This window comes from Copadichromis virginalis, linkage group LG11 (genome assembly GCF_057382275.1).
Source record: "Copadichromis virginalis isolate Kocher_CV1m ecotype Utaka linkage group LG11, C_Virginalis_male_GT1.1, whole genome shotgun sequence".
NCBI lineage: Eukaryota > Metazoa > Chordata > Actinopteri > Cichliformes > Cichlidae > Copadichromis > Copadichromis virginalis.
In genome coordinates this window covers 1653077-1671703 of record NC_140628.1, presented here as the reverse complement: position 1 = coordinate 1671703, position 18627 = coordinate 1653077, and positions in this window count along the sequence as shown.

The window sequence follows — 18627 nt, the reverse complement described above, 5'->3', positions numbered from 1 at the left end:
TGTTCGGAATTCCGGAATGTTCAGAGTTCCGGAATGTTCAGAGTTCCGGAATGCACCAAGGTTCCGGAATGTTCGGAATTCCGGAATGTTCAGAGTTCCGGAATGCACCAAGGTTCCGGAATGTTCGGAATTCCGGAATGTTCAGAGTTCCGGAATGTTCAGAGTTCCGGAATGCACCAAGGTTCCGGAATGTTCGGAATTCCGGAATGTTCAGAGTTCCGGAATGTTCAGAGTTCCGGAATGCACCAAGGTTCCGGAATGTTCAGAATTCCGGAATGTTCAGAGTTCCGGAATGCACCAAGGTTCCGGAATGTTCAGAATTCCGGAATGCACCAAGGTTCCGGAATGCACCAAGGTTCCGGGATGTTCGGAATTCCGGAATGTACCAAGGTTCCGGAATGTTCAGAGTTCCGGAATGCACCAAGGTTCCGGAATGTTCAGGGTTCCGGAATGCACCAAGGTTCCGGAATGTTTGGAATTCCGGAATGTTCATAGTTCCGGAATGTTCAGAGTTCCGGAATGCACCAAGGTTCCGGAATGTTCGGAATTCCGGAATGTTCAGAGTTCCGGAATGTTCAGAGTTCCGGAATGCACCAAGGTTCCGGAATGCACCAAGGTTCCGGAATGTTCAGAGTTCCGGAATGCACCAAGGTTCCGGAATGTTCGGAATTCCGGAATGTTCAGAGTTCCGGAATGTTCAGAGTTCCGGAATGCACCAAGGTTCCGGAATGTTCGGAATTCCGGAATGTTCAGAGTTCCGGAATGTTCAGAGTTCCGGAATGCACCAAGGTTCCGGAATGTTCGGAATTCCGGAATGTTCAGAGTTCCGGAATGCACCAAGGTTCCGGAATGTTCGGAATTCCGGAATGTTCAGAGTTCCGGAATGTTCAGAGTTCCGGAATGCACCAAGGTTCCGGAATGTTCGGAATTCCGGAATGTTCAGAGTTCCGGAATGTTCAGAGTTCCGGAATGCACCAAGGTTCCGGAATGTTCAGAATTCCGGAATGTTCAGAGTTCCGGAATGCACCAAGGTTCCGGAATGTTCAGAATTCCGGAATGCACCAAGGTTCCGGAATGCACCAAGGTTCCGGGATGTTCGGAATTCCGGAATGTACCAAGGTTCCGGAATGTTCAGAGTTCCGGAATGCACCAAGGTTCCGGAATGTTCGGAATTCCGGAATGTTCAGAGTTCCGGAATGCACCAAGGTTCCGGAATGCACAAAGGTTCCGGAATGTTCAGAGTTCCGGAATGGTCAGAGTTCCGGAATGCACCAAGGTTCCCGAATGTTCAGAGTTCCGGAATGCACCAAGGTTCGGGAATGTTCGGAATTCCGGAATGTACCAAGGTTCCGGAATTCAGAGTTCCGGAATGCACCAAGGTTCCGGAATGTTTGGAATTCCGGAATGTTCAGAGTTCCGGAATCCACCAAGGTTCCGGAATGTTCGGAATTCCGGAATGTTCAGAGTTCCGGAATGTTCGGAATTCTGGAATGTTCAGAGTTCCGGAATGTTCAGCGTTCCGGAATGCACCAAGGTTCCGGAATGTTCGACATTCCGGAATGTTCAGAGTTCCGGAATGTTTGGAGTTCCGGAATGTTCAGAGTTCCGGAATGCACCAAGGTTCCGGAATGTTCGGAATTCCGGAATGTACCAAGGTTCCGGAATGTTCAGAGTTCCGGAATGTACCAAGGTTCCGGAATGTTCGGAATTCCGGAATGCATCAACGTTCCGGAATGTTCAGAGTTCCGGAATGTACCAAGGTTCCGGAATGTTCAGAGTTCCGGAATGCACCAAGGTTCCGGAATGTTCGGAATTCCAGAATGTTCAGAGTTCCGGAATGCACCAAGGTTCCGGAATGTTCGGAATTCCGGAATGTTCAGAGTTCCGGAATGCACCAAGGTTCCGGAATGTTCGGAATTCCGGAATGTACCAAGGTTCCGGAATGTTCAGAGTTCGGGAATGCACCAAGGTTCCGGAATGTTCGGAATTCCGGAATGCATCAACGTTCCGGAATGTTCAGAGTTCCGGAATGTACCAAGGTTCCGGAATGTTCAGAGTTCCGGAATGCACCACGGTTCCGGAATGTTCGGAATTCCAGAATGTTCAGAGTTCCGGAATGTTCGGAATTCCGGAATGTTCAGAGATCCGGAATGTTCAGAGTTCCGGAATGCACCAAGGTTCCGGAATGTTCGGAATTCCGGAATGTACCAAGGTTCCGGAATGTTCAGAGTTCCGGAATGCACCAATGTTCCGGAATGCACCACGGTTCCGGAATGTTCGGAATTCCGGAATGTACCAAGGTTCCGGAATGTTCAGAGTTCCGGAATCCACCAAGGTTCCGGAATGTTCGGAATTCCGGAATGTACCAAGGTTCCGGAATGTTCAGAGTTCCGGAATGCACCAAGGTTCCGGAATGCAGCAAGGTTCCGGAATGTTCAGAGTTCCGGAATGTTCGGAATTCCGGAATGTTCAGAGTTCCGGAATGTTTGGAGTTCCGGAATGCACCAAGGTTCCGGAATGTTCGGAATTCCGGAATGTTCAGAGTTCCGGAATGTTCAGAGTTCCGGAATGCATCAAGGTTCCGGAATGTTCAGAGTTCCGGAATGTACCAAGGTTCCGGAATGTTCAGAGATCCGGAATGGTCAGAGTTCCGGAATGCACCAAGGTTCCGGAATGTTCGGAATTCCGGAATGTACCAAGGTTCCGGAATGTTCAGAGTTCCGGAATGCACCAATGTTCCGGAATGCACCAAGGTTCCGGAATGTTCAGAGTTCCGGAATGCACAAAGGTTCCGGAATGTTCAGAGTTCCGGAATGCACCAAGGTTCCGGAATGTTCAGAGTTCCGGAATGCACAAAGGTTCCGGAATGTTCAGAGTTCCGGAATGCACCAAGGTTCCGGAATGTTCAGAGTTCCGGAATGTTCGGAATTCCGGAATGTTCAGAGTTCCGGAATGTTCAGAGTTCCGGAATGCACCAAGGTTCCGGAATTCAGAGTTCCGGAATGCACCAAGGTTCCGGAATGCACCAAGGTTCCGGAATGTTCGGAATTCCGGAATGTTCAGAGTTCCGGAATGCACCAAGGTTCCGGAATGTTCGGAATTCCGGAATGTTCAGAGTTCCAGAGTGCACCAAGGTTCCGGAATGTTCAGAGTTCCGGAATGCACCAAGGTTCCGGAATGTTCGGAATTCCGGAATTTTCAGAGTTCCGGAATGTTCAGAGTTCCGGAATGCACCAAGGTTCCGGAATGTTCGGAATTCCGGAATGTTCAGAGTTCCGGAATGTTCAGAGTTCCGGAATGTTCGGAATTCCGGAATGCACCAAGGTTCCGGAATGTTCGGAATTCCGGAATGTTCAGAGTTCTGGAATGTTCAGAGTTCCTGAATGCACCAAGGTTCCGGAATGTTCGGAATTCCGGAATGTTCAGAGTTCCGGAATGCACCAAGGTTCCGGAATGCACCAAGGTTCCGGAATGTTCAGAATTCCGGAATGCACCAAGGTTCCGGAATGTTCGGAATTCCGGAATGTTCAGAGTTCCAGAGTGCACCAAGGTTCCGGAATGTTCAGAGTTCCGGAATGCACCAAGGTTCCGGAATGTTCGGAATTCCGGAATGTTCAGAGTTCCGGAATGCACCAAGGTTCCGGAATGTTCGGAATTCCGGAATTTTCAGAGTTCCGGAATGTTCAGAGTTCCGGAATGCACCAAGGTTCCGGAATGTTCGGAATTCCGGAATGTTCGGAATTCCGGAATGCACCAAGGTTCCGGAATGTTCGGAATTCCGGAATGTTCAGAGTTCTGGAATGTTCAGAGTTCCTGAATGCACCAAGGTTCCGGAATGTTCGGAATTCCGGAATGTTCAGAGTTCCGGAATGCACCAAGGTTCCGGAATGTTAAGAGTTCCGGAATGCACCAATGTTCCGGAATGCACCAAGGTTCCGGAATGTTCAGAGTTCCGGAATGCACAAAGGTTCCGGAATGTTCAGAGTTCCGGAATGCACCAATGTTCCGGAATGCACCAAGGTTCCGGAATGTTCAGAGTTCCGGAATGCACAAAGGTTCCGGAATGTTCAGAGTTCCGGAATGCACCAAGGTTCCGGAATGTTCAGAGTTCCGGAATGCACCAAGGTTCCGGAATGTTCGGAATTCCGGAATGCACCAAGGTTCCGGAATGTTCGGAATTCCGGAATGTTCAGAGTTCCGGAATGCACCAAGGTTCCGGAATGTTCGGAATTCCGGAATATTCAGAGTTCCGGAATGCACCAAGGTTCCGGAATGTTCGGAATTCCGGAATGTTCAGAGTTCCGGAATGTTCAGAGTTCCGGAATGCACCAAGGTTCCGGAATGTTCGGAATTCCGGAATGTTCGGAATTCCGGAATGTTCGGAATTCCGGAATGTTCAGAGTTCCGGAATGCACCAAGGTTCCGGAATGCACCAAGGTTCCGGAATGTTCAGAGTTCCGGAATGCACAAAGGTTATGGAATGTTCAGAGTTCCGGAATGCACCAAGGTTCCGGAATGTTCGGAATTCCGGAATGTTCAGAGTTCCGGAATGTTCAGAGTTCCGGAATGCACCAAGGTTCCGGAATGTTCGGAATTCCGGAATGTTCAGAGTTCCGGAATGCACCAAGGTTCAGGAATGTTCAGAGTTCCGGAATGCACAAAGGTTCCGGAATGTTCAGAGTTCCGGAATGCACCAAGGTTCCGGAATGCACCAAGGTTCCGGAATGTTCAGAGTTCCGGAATGCACCAAGGTTCCGGAATGTTCAGAGTTCCGGAATGCACCAAGGTTCCGGAATGTTCGGAATTCCGGAATGTTCAGAGTTCCGGAATGCACCAAGGTTCCGGAATGTTCAGTGTTCCGGAATGCACAAAGGTTCCGGAATGTTCGGAGTTCCGGAATGCACCAAGGTTCCGGAATGTTCGGAATTCCGGAATGTACCAAGGTTCCGGAATGTTCAGGGTTCCGGAATGCACCAAGGTTCCGGAATGTTTGGAATTCCGGAATGTTCATAGTTCCGGAATGTTCAGAGTTCCGGAATGCACCAAGGTTCCGGAATGTTCGGAATTCCGGAATGTTCAGAGTTCCGGAATGTTCAGAGTTCCGGAATGCACCAAGGTTCCGGAATGCACCAAGGTTCCGGAATGTTCAGAGTTCCGGAATGCACCAAGGTTCCGGAATGTTCGGAATTCCGGAATGTTCAGAGTTCCGGAATGTTCAGAGTTCCGGAATGCACCAAGGTTCCGGAATGTTCAGAGTTCCGGAATGCACCAAGGTTCCGGAATGTTCGGAATTCCGGAATGTACCAAGGTTCCGGAATGTTCAGGGTTCCGGAATGCACCAAGGTTCCGGAATGTCTGGAATTCCGGAATGTTCATAGTTCCGGAATGTTCAGAGTTCCGGAATGCACCAAGGTTCCGGAATGCACCAAGGTTCCGGAATGTTCAGAGTTCCGGAATGCACCAAGGTTCCGGAATGTTCAGAGTTCCGGAATGCACCAAGGTTCCGGAATGCACCAAGGTTCCGGAATGTTCGGAATTCCGGAATGTTCAGAGTTCCGGAATGCACCAAGGTTCCGGAATGTTTGGAATTCCAGAATGTTCAGAGTTCCGGAATGCACCAAGGTTCCGGAATGTTCGGAATTCCGGAATGTTCAGAGTTCCGGAATGTTCAGAGTTCCGGAATGCACCAAGGTTCCGGAATGTTTCGGAATTCCGGAATGTTCGGAATTCCGGAATGTTCGGAATTCCGGAATGTTCAGAGTTCCGGAATGCACCAAGGTTCCGGAATGCACCAAGGTTCCGGAATGTTCAGAGTTCCGGAATGCACAAAGGTTATGGAATGTTCAGAGTTCCGGAATGCACCAAGGTTCCGGAATGTTCGGAATTCCGGAATGTTCAGAGTTCCGGAATGTTCAGAGTTCCGGAATGCACCAAGGTTCCGGAATGTTCGGAATTCCGGAATGTTCAGAGTTCCGGAATGCACCAAGGTTCAGGAATGTTCAGAGTTCCGGAATGCACAAAGGTTCCGGAATGTTCAGAGTTCCGGAATGCACCAAGGTTCCGGAATGCACCAAGGTTCCGGAATGTTCAGAGTTCCGGAATGCACCAAGGTTCCGGAATGTTCGGAATTCCGGAATGTTCAGAGTTCCGGAATGCACCAAGGTTCCGGAATGTTCAGAGTTCCGGAATGCACAAAGGTTCCGGAATGTTCAGAGTTCCGGAATGCACCAAGGTTCCGGAATGTTCGGAATTCCGGAATGTACCAAGGTTCCGGAATGTTCAGGGTTTCGGAATGCACCAAGGTTCCGGAATGTTTGGAATTCCGGAATGTTCATAGTTCCGGAATGTTCAGAGTTCCGGAATGCACCAAGGTTCCGGAATGTTCGGAATTCCGGAATGTTCAGAGTTCCGGAATGTTCAGAGTTCCGGAATGCACCAAGGTTCCGGAATGCACCAAGGTTCCGGAATGTTCAGAGTTCCGGAATGCACCAAGGTTCCGGAATGTTCGGAATTCCGGAATGTTCAGAGTTCCGGAATGTTCAGAGTTCCGGAATGCACCAAGGTTCCGGAATGTTCAGAGTTCCGGAATGCACCAAGGTTCCGGAATGTTCGGAATTCCGGAATGTACCAAGGTTCCGGAATGTTCAGGGTTCCGGAATGCACCAAGGTTCCGGAATGTCTGGAATTCCGGAATGTTCATAGTTCCGGAATGTTCAGAGTTCCGGAATGCACCAAGGTTCCGGAATGTTCAGAGTTCCGGAATGCACCAAGGTTCCGGAATGTTCGGAATTCCGGAATGTACCAAGGTTCCGGAATGTTCAGAGTTCCGGAATGCACCAAGGTTCCGGAATGTTCAGAGTTCCGGAATGCACCAAGGTTCCGGAATGTTCGGAATTCCGGAATGTTCAGAGTTCCGGAATGCACCAAGGTTCCGGAATGTTCAGAGTTCCGGAATGCACAAAGGTTCCGGAATGTTCAGAGTTCCGGAATGCACCAAGGTTCCGGAATGTTCGGAATTCCGGAATGTTCAGAGTTCCGGAATGCACCAAGGTTCCGGAATGTTCGGAATTCCGGAATGTTCAGAGTTCCGGAATGCACCAAGGTTCCGGAATGTTCGGAATTCCGGAATGTTCAGAGTTCCGGAATGTTCAGAGTTCCGGAATGCACCAAGGTTCCGGAATGTTCGGAATTCCGGAATGTTCGGAATTCCGGAATGTTCGGAATTCCGGAATGTTCAGAGTTCCGGAATGCACCAAGGTTCCGGAATGCACCAAGGTTCCGGAATGTTCAGAGTTCCGGAATGCACAAAGGTTATGGAATGTTCAGAGTTCCGGAATGCACCAAGGTTCCGGAATGTTCGGAATTCCGGAATGTTCAGAGTTCCGGAATGTTCAGAGTTCCGGAATGCACCAAGGTTCCGGAATGTTCGGAATTCCGGAATGTTCAGAGTTCCGGAATGCACCAAGGTTCCGGAATGTTCAGAGTTCCGGAATGCACAAAGGTTCCGGAATGTTCAGAGTTCCGGAATGCACCAAGGTTCCGGAATGTTCGGAATTCCGGAATGTTCAGAGTTCCGGAATGTTCAGAGTTCCGGAATGCACCAAGGTTCCGGAATGTTCGGAATTCCGGAATGTTCAGAGTTCCGGAATGCACCAAGGTTCCGGAATGTTCAGAGTTCCGGAATGCACAAAGGTTCCGGAATGTTCGGAATTCCGGAATGTTCAGAGTTCCGGAATGTTCAGAGTTCCGGAATGCACCAAGGTTCCGGAATGTTCGGAATTCCGGAATGTTCATAGTTCCGGAATGTTCAGAGTTCCGGAATGCACCAAGGTTCCGGAATGTTCGGAATTCCGGAATGTTCAGAGTTCCGGAATGTTCAGAGTTCCGGAATGCACCAAGGTTCCGGAATGCACCAAGGTTCCGGAATGTTCAGAGTTCCGGAATGCACCAAGGTTCCGGAATGTTCGGAATTCCGGAATGTTCAGAGTTCCGGAATGTTCAGAGTTCCGGAATGCACCAAGGTTCCGGAATGTTCAGAGTTCCGGAATGCACCAAGGTTCCGGAATGTTCGGAATTCCGGAATGTACCAAGGTTCCGGAATGTTCAGGGTTCCGGAATGCACCAAGGTTCCGGAATGTCTGGAATTCCGGAATGTTCATAGTTCCGGAATGTTCAGAGTTCCGGAATGCACCAAGGTTCCGGAATGCACCAAGGTTCCGGAATGTTCAGAGTTCCGGAATGCACCAAGGTTCCGGAATGTTCAGAGTTCCGGAATGCACCAAGGTTCCGGAATGCACCAAGGTTCCGGAATGTTCGGAATTCCGGAATGTTCAGAGTTCCGGAATGCACCAAGGTTCCGGAATGTTTGGAATTCCAGAATGTTCAGAGTTCCGGAATGCACCAAGGTTCCGGAATGTTCGGAATTCCGGAATGTTCAGAGTTCCGGAATGTTCAGAGTTCCGGAATGCACCAAGGTTCCGGAATGTTTCGGAATTCCGGAATGTTCGGAATTCCGGAATGTTCGGAATTCCGGAATGTTCAGAGTTCCGGAATGCACCAAGGTTCCGGAATGCACCAAGGTTCCGGAATGTTCAGAGTTCCGGAATGCACAAAGGTTATGGAATGTTCAGAGTTCCGGAATGCACCAAGGTTCCGGAATGTTCGGAATTCCGGAATGTTCAGAGTTCCGGAATGTTCAGAGTTCCGGAATGCACCAAGGTTCCGGAATGTTCGGAATTCCGGAATGTTCAGAGTTCCGGAATGCACCAAGGTTCAGGAATGTTCAGAGTTCCGGAATGCACAAAGGTTCCGGAATGTTCAGAGTTCCGGAATGCACCAAGGTTCCGGAATGCACCAAGGTTCCGGAATGTTCAGAGTTCCGGAATGCACCAAGGTTCCGGAATGTTCGGAATTCCGGAATGTTCAGAGTTCCGGAATGCACCAAGGTTCCGGAATGTTCAGAGTTCCGGAATGCACAAAGGTTCCGGAATGTTCAGAGTTCCGGAATGCACCAAGGTTCCGGAATGTTCGGAATTCCGGAATGTACCAAGGTTCCGGAATGTTCAGGGTTTCGGAATGCACCAAGGTTCCGGAATGTTTGGAATTCCGGAATGTTCATAGTTCCGGAATGTTCAGAGTTCCGGAATGCACCAAGGTTCCGGAATGTTCGGAATTCCGGAATGTTCAGAGTTCCGGAATGTTCAGAGTTCCGGAATGCACCAAGGTTCCGGAATGCACCAAGGTTCCGGAATGTTCAGAGTTCCGGAATGCACCAAGGTTCCGGAATGTTCGGAATTCCGGAATGTTCAGAGTTCCGGAATGTTCAGAGTTCCGGAATGCACCAAGGTTCCGGAATGTTCAGAGTTCCGGAATGCACCAAGGTTCCGGAATGTTCGGAATTCCGGAATGTACCAAGGTTCCGGAATGTTCAGGGTTCCGGAATGCACCAAGGTTCCGGAATGTCTGGAATTCCGGAATGTTCATAGTTCCGGAATGTTCAGAGTTCCGGAATGCACCAAGGTTCCGGAATGTTCAGAGTTCCGGAATGCACCAAGGTTCCGGAATGTTCGGAATTCCGGAATGTACCAAGGTTCCGGAATGTTCAGAGTTCCGGAATGCACCAAGGTTCCGGAATGTTCAGAGTTCCGGAATGCACCAAGGTTCCGGAATGTTCGGAATTCCGGAATGTTCAGAGTTCCGGAATGCACCAAGGTTCCGGAATGTTCAGAGTTCCGGAATGCACAAAGGTTCCGGAATGTTCAGAGTTCCGGAATGCACCAAGGTTCCGGAATGTTCGGAATTCCGGAATGTTCAGAGTTCCGGAATGCACCAAGGTTCCGGAATGTTCGGAATTCCGGAATGTTCAGAGTTCCGGAATGCACCAAGGTTCCGGAATGTTCGGAATTCCGGAATGTTCAGAGTTCCGGAATGTTCAGAGTTCCGGAATGCACCAAGGTTCCGGAATGTTCGGAATTCCGGAATGTTCGGAATTCCGGAATGTTCGGAATTCCGGAATGTTCAGAGTTCCGGAATGCACCAAGGTTCCGGAATGCACCAAGGTTCCGGAATGTTCAGAGTTCCGGAATGCACAAAGGTTATGGAATGTTCAGAGTTCCGGAATGCACCAAGGTTCCGGAATGTTCGGAATTCCGGAATGTTCAGAGTTCCGGAATGTTCAGAGTTCCGGAATGCACCAAGGTTCCGGAATGTTCGGAATTCCGGAATGTTCAGAGTTCCGGAATGCACCAAGGTTCCGGAATGTTCAGAGTTCCGGAATGCACAAAGGTTCCGGAATGTTCAGAGTTCCGGAATGCACCAAGGTTCCGGAATGTTCGGAATTCCGGAATGTTCAGAGTTCCGGAATGTTCAGAGTTCCGGAATGCACCAAGGTTCCGGAATGTTCGGAATTCCGGAATGTTCAGAGTTCCGGAATGCACCAAGGTTCCGGAATGTTCAGAGTTCCGGAATGCACAAAGGTTCCGGAATGTTCGGAATTCCGGAATGTTCAGAGTTCCGGAATGTTCAGAGTTCCGGAATGCACCAAGGTTCCGGAATGTTCGGAATTCCGGAATGTTCAGAGTTCCGGAATGCACCAAGGTTCCGGAATGTTCAGAGTTCCGGAATGCACAAAGGTTCCGGAATGTTCAGAGTTCCGGAATGCACCAAGGTTCCGGAATGTTCGGAATTCCGGAATGTACCAAGGTTCCGGAATGTTCAGGGTTTCGGAATGCACCAAGGTTCCGGAATGTTTGGAATTCCGGAATGTTCATAGTTCCGGAATGTTCAGAGTTCCGGAATGCACCAAGGTTCCGGAATGTTCGGAATTCCGGAATGTTCAGAGTTCCGGAATGTTCAGAGTTCCGGAATGCACCAAGGTTCCGGAATGCACCAAGGTTCCGGAATGTTCAGAGTTCCGGAATGCACCAAGGTTCCGGAATGTTCGGAATTCCGGAATGTTCAGAGTTCCGGAATGTTCAGAGTTCCGGAATGCACCAAGGTTCCGGAATGTTCAGAGTTCCGGAATGCACCAAGGTTCCGGAATGTTCGGAATTCCGGAATGTACCAAGGTTCCGGAATGTTCAGGGTTCCGGAATGCACCAAGGTTCCGGAATGTCTGGAATTCCGGAATGTTCATAGTTCCGGAATGTTCAGAGTTCCGGAATGCACCAAGGTTCCGGAATGTTCAGAGTTCCGGAATGCACCAAGGTTCCGGAATGTTCGGAATTCCGGAATGTACCAAGGTTCCGGAATGTTCAGAGTTCCGGAATGCACCAAGGTTCCGGAATGTTCAGAGTTCCGGAATGCACCAAGGTTCCGGAATGTTCGGAATTCCGGAATGCACCAAGGTTCCGGAATGTTCGGAATTCCGGAATGTTCAGAGTTCCGGAATGCACCAAGGTTCCGGAATGTTCGGAATTCCGGAATGTTCAGAGTTCCGGAATGCACCAAGGTTCCGGAATGTTCGGAATTCCGGAATGTTCAGAGTTCCGGAATGTTCAGAGTTCCGGAATGCACCAAGGTTCCGGAATGTTCGGAATTCCGGAATGTTCAGAGTTCCGGAATGCACCAAGGTTCCGGAATGTTCGGAATTCCGGAATGTTCAGAGTTCCGGAATGCACCAAGGTTCCGGAATGTTCGGAATTCCGGAATGTTCAGAGTTCCGGAATGTTCAGAGTTCCGGAATGCACCAAGGTTCCGGAATGTTCGGAATTCCGGAATGTTCGGAATTCCGGAATGTTCGGAATTCCGGAATGTTCAGAGTTCCGGAATGCACCAAGGTTCCGGAATGCACCAAGGTTCCGGAATGTTCAGAGTTCCGGAATGCACAAAGGTTATGGAATGTTCAGAGTTCCGGAATGCACCAAGGTTCCGGAATGTTCGGAATTCCGGAATGTTCAGAGTTCCGGAATGTTCAGAGTTCCGGAATGCACCAAGGTTCCGGAATGTTCGGAATTCCGGAATGTTCAGAGTTCCGGAATGCACCAAGGTTCCGGAATGTTCAGAGTTCCGGAATGCACAAAGGTTCCGGAATGTTCAGAGTTCCGGAATGCACCAAGGTTCCGGAATGTTCGGAATTCCGGAATGTACCAAGGTTCCGGAATGTTCAGGGTTTCGGAATGCACCAAGGTTCCGGAATGTTTGGAATTCCGGAATGTTCATAGTTCCGGAATGTTCAGAGTTCCGGAATGCACCAAGGTTCCGGAATGTTCGGAATTCCGGAATGTTCAGAGTTCCGGAATGTTCAGAGTTCCGGAATGCACCAAGGTTCCGGAATGCACCAAGGTTCCGGAATGTTCAGAGTTCCGGAATGCACCAAGGTTCCGGAATGTTCGGAATTCCGGAATGTTCAGAGTTCCGGAATGTTCAGAGTTCCGGAATGCACCAAGGTTCCGGAATGTTCAGAGTTCCGGAATGCACCAAGGTTCCGGAATGTTCGGAATTCCGGAATGCACCAAGGTTCCGGAATGTTCGGAATTCCGGAATGTTCAGAGTTCCGGAATGCACCAAGGTTCCGGAATGTTCGGAATTCCGGAATGTTCAGAGTTCCGGAATGCACCAAGGTTCCGGAATGTTCGGAATTCCGGAATGTTCAGAGTTCCGGAATGCACCAAGGTTCCGGAATGTTCGGAATTCCGGAATGTTCAGAGTTCCGGAATGTTCAGAGTTCCGGAATGCACCAAGGTTCCGGAATGTTCGGAATTCCGGAATGTTCGGAATTCCGGAATGTTCGGAATTCCGGAATGTTCAGAGTTCCGGAATGCACCAAGGTTCCGGAATGCACCAAGGTTCCGGAATGTTCAGAGTTCCGGAATGCACAAAGGTTATGGAATGTTCAGAGTTCCGGAATGCACCAAGGTTCCGGAATGTTCGGAATTCCGGAATGTTCAGAGTTCCGGAATGTTCAGAGTTCCGGAATGCACCAAGGTTCCGGAATGTTCGGAATTCCGGAATGTTCAGAGTTCCGGAATGCACCAAGGTTCCGGAATGTTCAGAGTTCCGGAATGCACAAAGGTTCCGGAATGTTCAGAGTTCCGGAATGCACCAAGGTTCCGGAATGTTCGGAATTCCGGAATGTACCAAGGTTCCGGAATGTTCAGGGTTTCGGAATGCACCAAGGTTCCGGAATGTTTGGAATTCCGGAATGTTCATAGTTCCGGAATGTTCAGAGTTCCGGAATGCACCAAGGTTCCGGAATGTTCGGAATTCCGGAATGTTCAGAGTTCCGGAATGTTCAGAGTTCCGGAATGCACCAAGGTTCCGGAATGCACCAAGGTTCCGGAATGTTCAGAGTTCCGGAATGCACCAAGGTTCCGGAATGTTCGGAATTCCGGAATGTTCAGAGTTCCGGAATGTTCAGAGTTCCGGAATGCACCAAGGTTCCGGAATGTTCAGAGTTCCGGAATGCACCAAGGTTCCGGAATGTTCGGAATTCCGGAATGTACCAAGGTTCCGGAATGTTCAGGGTTCCGGAATGCACCAAGGTTCCGGAATGTCTGGAATTCCGGAATGTTCAGAGTTCCGGAATGTTCAGAGTTCCGGAATGCACCAAGGTTCCGGAATGCACCAAGGTTCCGGAATGTTCAGAGTTCCGGAATGCACCAAGGTTCCGGAATGTTCGGAATTCCGGAATGTTCAGAGTTCCGGAATGTTCAGAGTTCCGGAATGCACCAAGGTTCCGGAATGTTCAGAGTTCCGGAATGCACCAAGGTTCCGGAATGTTCGGAATTCCGGAATGCACCAAGGTTCCGGAATGTTCGGAATTCCGGAATGTTCAGAGTTCCGGAATGCACCAAGGTTCCGGAATGTTCGGAATTCCGGAATGTTCAGAGTTCCGGAATGCACCAAGGTTCCGGAATGTTCGGAATTCCGGAATGTTCAGAGTTCCGGAATGCACCAAGGTTCCGGAATGTTCGGAATTCCGGAATGTTCAGAGTTCCGGAATGTTCAGAGTTCCGGAATGCACCAAGGTTCCGGAATGTTCGGAATTCCGGAATGTTCGGAATTCCGGAATGTTCGGAATTCCGGAATGTTCAGAGTTCCGGAATGCACCAAGGTTCCGGAATGCACCAAGGTTCCGGAATGTTCAGAGTTCCGGAATGCACAAAGGTTATGGAATGTTCAGAGTTCCGGAATGCACCAAGGTTCCGGAATGTTCGGAATTCCGGAATGTTCAGAGTTCCGGAATGTTCAGAGTTCCGGAATGCACCAAGGTTCCGGAATGTTCGGAATTCCGGAATGTTCAGAGTTCCGGAATGCACCAAGGTTCCAGAATGTTCAGAGTTCCGGAATGCACAAAGGTTCCGGAATGTTCAGAGTTCCGGAATGCACCAAGGTTCCGGAATGTTCGGAATTCCGGAATGTACCAAGGTTCCGGAATGTTCAGGGTTTCGGAATGCACCAAGGTTCCGGAATGTTTGGAATTCCGGAATGTTCATAGTTCCGGAATGTTCAGAGTTCCGGAATGCACCAAGGTTCCGGAATGTTCGGAATTCCGGAATGTTCAGAGTTCCGGAATGTTCAGAGTTCCGGAATGCACCAAGGTTCCGGAATGCACCAAGGTTCCGGAATGTTCAGAGTTCCGGAATGCACCAAGGTTCCGGAATGTTCGGAATTCCGGAATGTTCAGAGTTCCGGAATGTTCAGAGTTCCGGAATGCACCAAGGTTCCGGAATGTTCAGAGTTCCGGAATGCACCAAGGTTCCGGAATGTTCGGAATTCCGGAATGTACCAAGGTTCCGGAATGTTCAGGGTTCCGGAATGCACCAAGGTTCCGGAATGTCTGGAATTCCGGAATGTTCATAGTTCCGGAATGTTCAGAGTTCCGGAATGCACCAAGGTTCCGGAATGTTCAGAGTTCCGGAATGCACCAAGGTTCCGGAATGTTCGGAATTCCGGAATGTACCAAGGTTCCGGAATGTTCAGAGTTCCGGAATGCACCAAGGTTCCGGAATGTTCAGAGTTCCGGAATGCACCAAGGTTCCGGAATGTTCGGAATTCCGGAATGCACCAAGGTTCCGGAATGTTCGGAATTCCGGAATGTTCAGAGTTCCGGAATGCACCAAGGTTCCGGAATGTTCGGAATTCCGGAATGTTCAGAGTTCCGGAATGCACCAAGGTTCCGGAATGTTCGGAATTCCGGAATGTTCAGAGTTCCGGAATGTTCAGAGTTCCGGAATGCACCAAGGTTCCGGAATGTTCGGAATTCCGGAATGTTCGGAATTCCGGAATGTTCGGAATTCCGGAATGTTCAGAGTTCCGGAATGCACCAAGGTTCCGGAATGCACCAAGGTTCCGGAATGTTCAGAGTTCCGGAATGCACAAAGGTTATGGAATGTTCAGAGTTCCGGAATGCACCAAGGTTCCGGAATGTTCGGAATTCCGGAATGTTCAGAGTTCCGGAATGTTCAGAGTTCCGGAATGCACCAAGGTTCCGGAATGTTCGGAATTCCGGAATGTTCAGAGTTCCGGAATGCACCAAGGTTCAGGAATGTTCAGAGTTCCGGAATGCACAAAGGTTCCGGAATGTTCAGAGTTCCGGAATGCACCAAGGTTCCGGAATGCACCAAGGTTCCGGAATGTTCAGAGTTCCGGAATGCACCAAGGTTCCGGAATGTTCGGAATTCCGGAATGTTCAGAGTTCCGGAATGCACCAAGGTTCCGGAATGTTCAGAGTTCCGGAATGCACAAAGGTTCCGGAATGTTCAGAGTTCCGGAATGCACCAAGGTTCCGGAATGTTCGGAATTCCGGAATGTACCAAGGTTCCGGAATGTTCAGGGTTCCGGAATGCACCAAGGTTCCGGAATGTTTGGAATTCCGGAATGTTCATAGTTCCGGAATGTTCAGAGTTCCGGAATGCACCAAGGTTCCGGAATGTTCGGAATTCCGGAATGTTCAGAGTTCCGGAATGTTCAGAGTTCCGGAATGCACCAAGGTTCCGGAATGCACCAAGGTTCCGGAATGTTCAGAGTTCCGGAATGCACCAAGGTTCCGGAATGTTCGGAATTCCGGAATGTTCAGAGTTCCGGAATGTTCAGAGTTCCGGAATGCACCAAGGTTCCGGAATGTTCGGAATTCCGGAATGTACCAAGGTTCCGGAATGTTCAGGGTTCCGGAATGCACCAAGGTTCCGGAATGTTTGGAATTCCGGAATGTTCATAGTTCCGGAATGTTCAGAGTTCCGGAATGCACCAAGGTTCCGGAATGTTCGGAATTCCGGAATGTTCAGAGTTCCGGAATGTTCAGAGTTCCGGAATGCACCAAGGTTCCGGAATGTTCGGAATTCCGGAATGTTCTGAGTTCCGGAATGTTCAGAGTTCCGGAATGCACCAAGGTTCCGGAATGTTCAGAGTTCCGGAATGCACCAAGGTTCCGGAATGTTTGGAATTCCAGAATGTTCAGAGTTCCGGAATGCACCAAGGTTCCGGAATGCACCAAGGTTCCGGAATGTTCGGAATTCCGGAATGTTCAGAGTTCCGGAATGCACCAAGGTTCCGGAATGCACCAAGGTTCCGGAATGTTCGGAATTCCGGAATGTTCAGAGTTCCGGAATGCACCAAGGTTCCGGAATGCACCAAGGTTCCGGAATGTTCGGAATTCCGGAATGTTCAGAGTTCCGGAATGTTCAGAGTTCCGGAATGCACCAAGGTTCCGGAATGTTCGGAATTCCGGAATGTTCGGAATTCCGGAATGTTCGGAATTCCGGAATGTTCAGAGTTCCGGAATGCACCAAGGTTCCGGAATGCACCAAGGTTCCGGAATGTTCAGAGTTCCGGAATGCACAAAGGTTATGGAATGTTCAGAGTTCCGGAATGCACCAAGGTTCCGGAATGTTCGGAATTCCGGAATGTTCAGAGTTCCGGAATGTTCAGAGTTCCGGAATGCACCAAGGTTCCGGAATGTTCGGAATTCCGGAATGTTCAGAGTTCCGGAATGCACCAAGGTTCAGGAATGTTCAGAGTTCCGGAATGCACAAAGGTTCCGGAATGTTCAGAGTTCCGGAATGCACCAAGGTTCCGGAATGCACCAAGGTTCCGGAATGTTCAGAGTTCCGGAATGCACCAAGGTTCCGGAATGTTCGGAATTCCGGAATGTTCAGAGTTCCGGAATGCACCAAGGTTCCGGAATGTTCAGAGTTCCGGAATGCACAAAGGTTCCGGAATGTTCAGAGTTCCGGAATGCACCAAGGTTCCGGAATGTTCGGAATTCCGGAATGTACCAAGGTTCCGGAATGTTCAGGGTTCCGGAATGCACCAAGGTTCCGGAATGTTTGGAATTCCGGAATGTTCATAGTTCCGGAATGTTCAGAGTTCCGGAATGCACCAAGGTTCCGGAATGTTCGGAATTCCGGAATGTTCAGAGTTCCGGAATGTTCAGAGTTCCGGAATGCACCAAGGTTCCGGAATGCACCAAGGTTCCGGAATGTTCAGAGTTCCGGAATGCACCAAGGTTCCGGAATGTTCGGAATTCCGGAATGTTCAGAGTTCCGGAATGTTCAGAGTTCCGGAATGCACCAAGGTTCCGGAATGTTCAGAGTTCCGGAATGCACCAAGGTTCCGGAATGTTCGGAATTCCGGAATGTACCAAGGTTCCGGAATGTTCAGGGTTCCGGAATGCACCAAGGTTCCGGAATGTCTGGAATTCCGGAATGTTCATAGTTCCGGAATGTTCAGAGTTCCGGAATGCACCAAGGTTCCGGAATGTTCGGAATTCCGGAATGTTCAGAGTTCCGGAATGTTCAGAGTTCCGGAATGCACCAAGGTTCCGGAATGTTCAGAGTTCCGGAATGCACCAAGGTTCCGGAATGTTCAGAGTTCCGGAATGTACCAAGGTTCCGGAATATTCAGCGTTCCGGAATGTTCAGGGTTCCGGAATGTTTGGAATTCCGGAATGCACCAAGGTTCCGGAATGCACCAAGGTTCCGGAATGTTCGGAATTCCGGAATGTACCAAGGTTCCGGAATGTTCAGAGTTCCGGAATGCACCAAGGTTCCGGAATGTTCGGAATTCCGGAATGCACCAAGGTTCCGGAATGTTCAGAGTTCCGGAATGCACCAAGGTTCCGGAATGCACCAAGGTTCCGGAATGTTCAGAATTCCGGAATGTACCAAGGTTCCGGAATGTTCAGAGTTCCGGAATGCACCAAGGTTCCGGAATGTTTGGAATTCCAGAATGTTCAGAGTTCCGGAATGCACCAAGGTTCCGGAATGCACCAAGGTTCCGGAATGTTCGGAATTCCGGAATGTTCAGAGTTCCGGAATGTTCAGAGTTCCGGAATGCACCAAGGTTCCGGAATGTTCGGAATTCCGGAATGTTCAGAGTTCCGGAATGTTCGGAATTCCGGAATGTTCAGAGTTCCGGAATGCACCAAGGTTCCGGAATGTTCGGAATTCCGGAATGTTCAGAGTTCCGGAATGTTCAGAGTTCCGGAATGCACCAAGGTTCCGGAATGTTCGGAATTCCGGAATGTTCGGAATTCCGGAATGTTCAGAGTTCCGGAATGCACCAAGGTTCCGGAATGCACCAAGGTTCCGGAATGTTCAGAGTTCCGGAATGCACAAAGGTTATGGAATGTTCAGAGTTCCGGAATGCACCAAGGTTCCGGAATGTTCGGAATTCCGGAATGTTCAG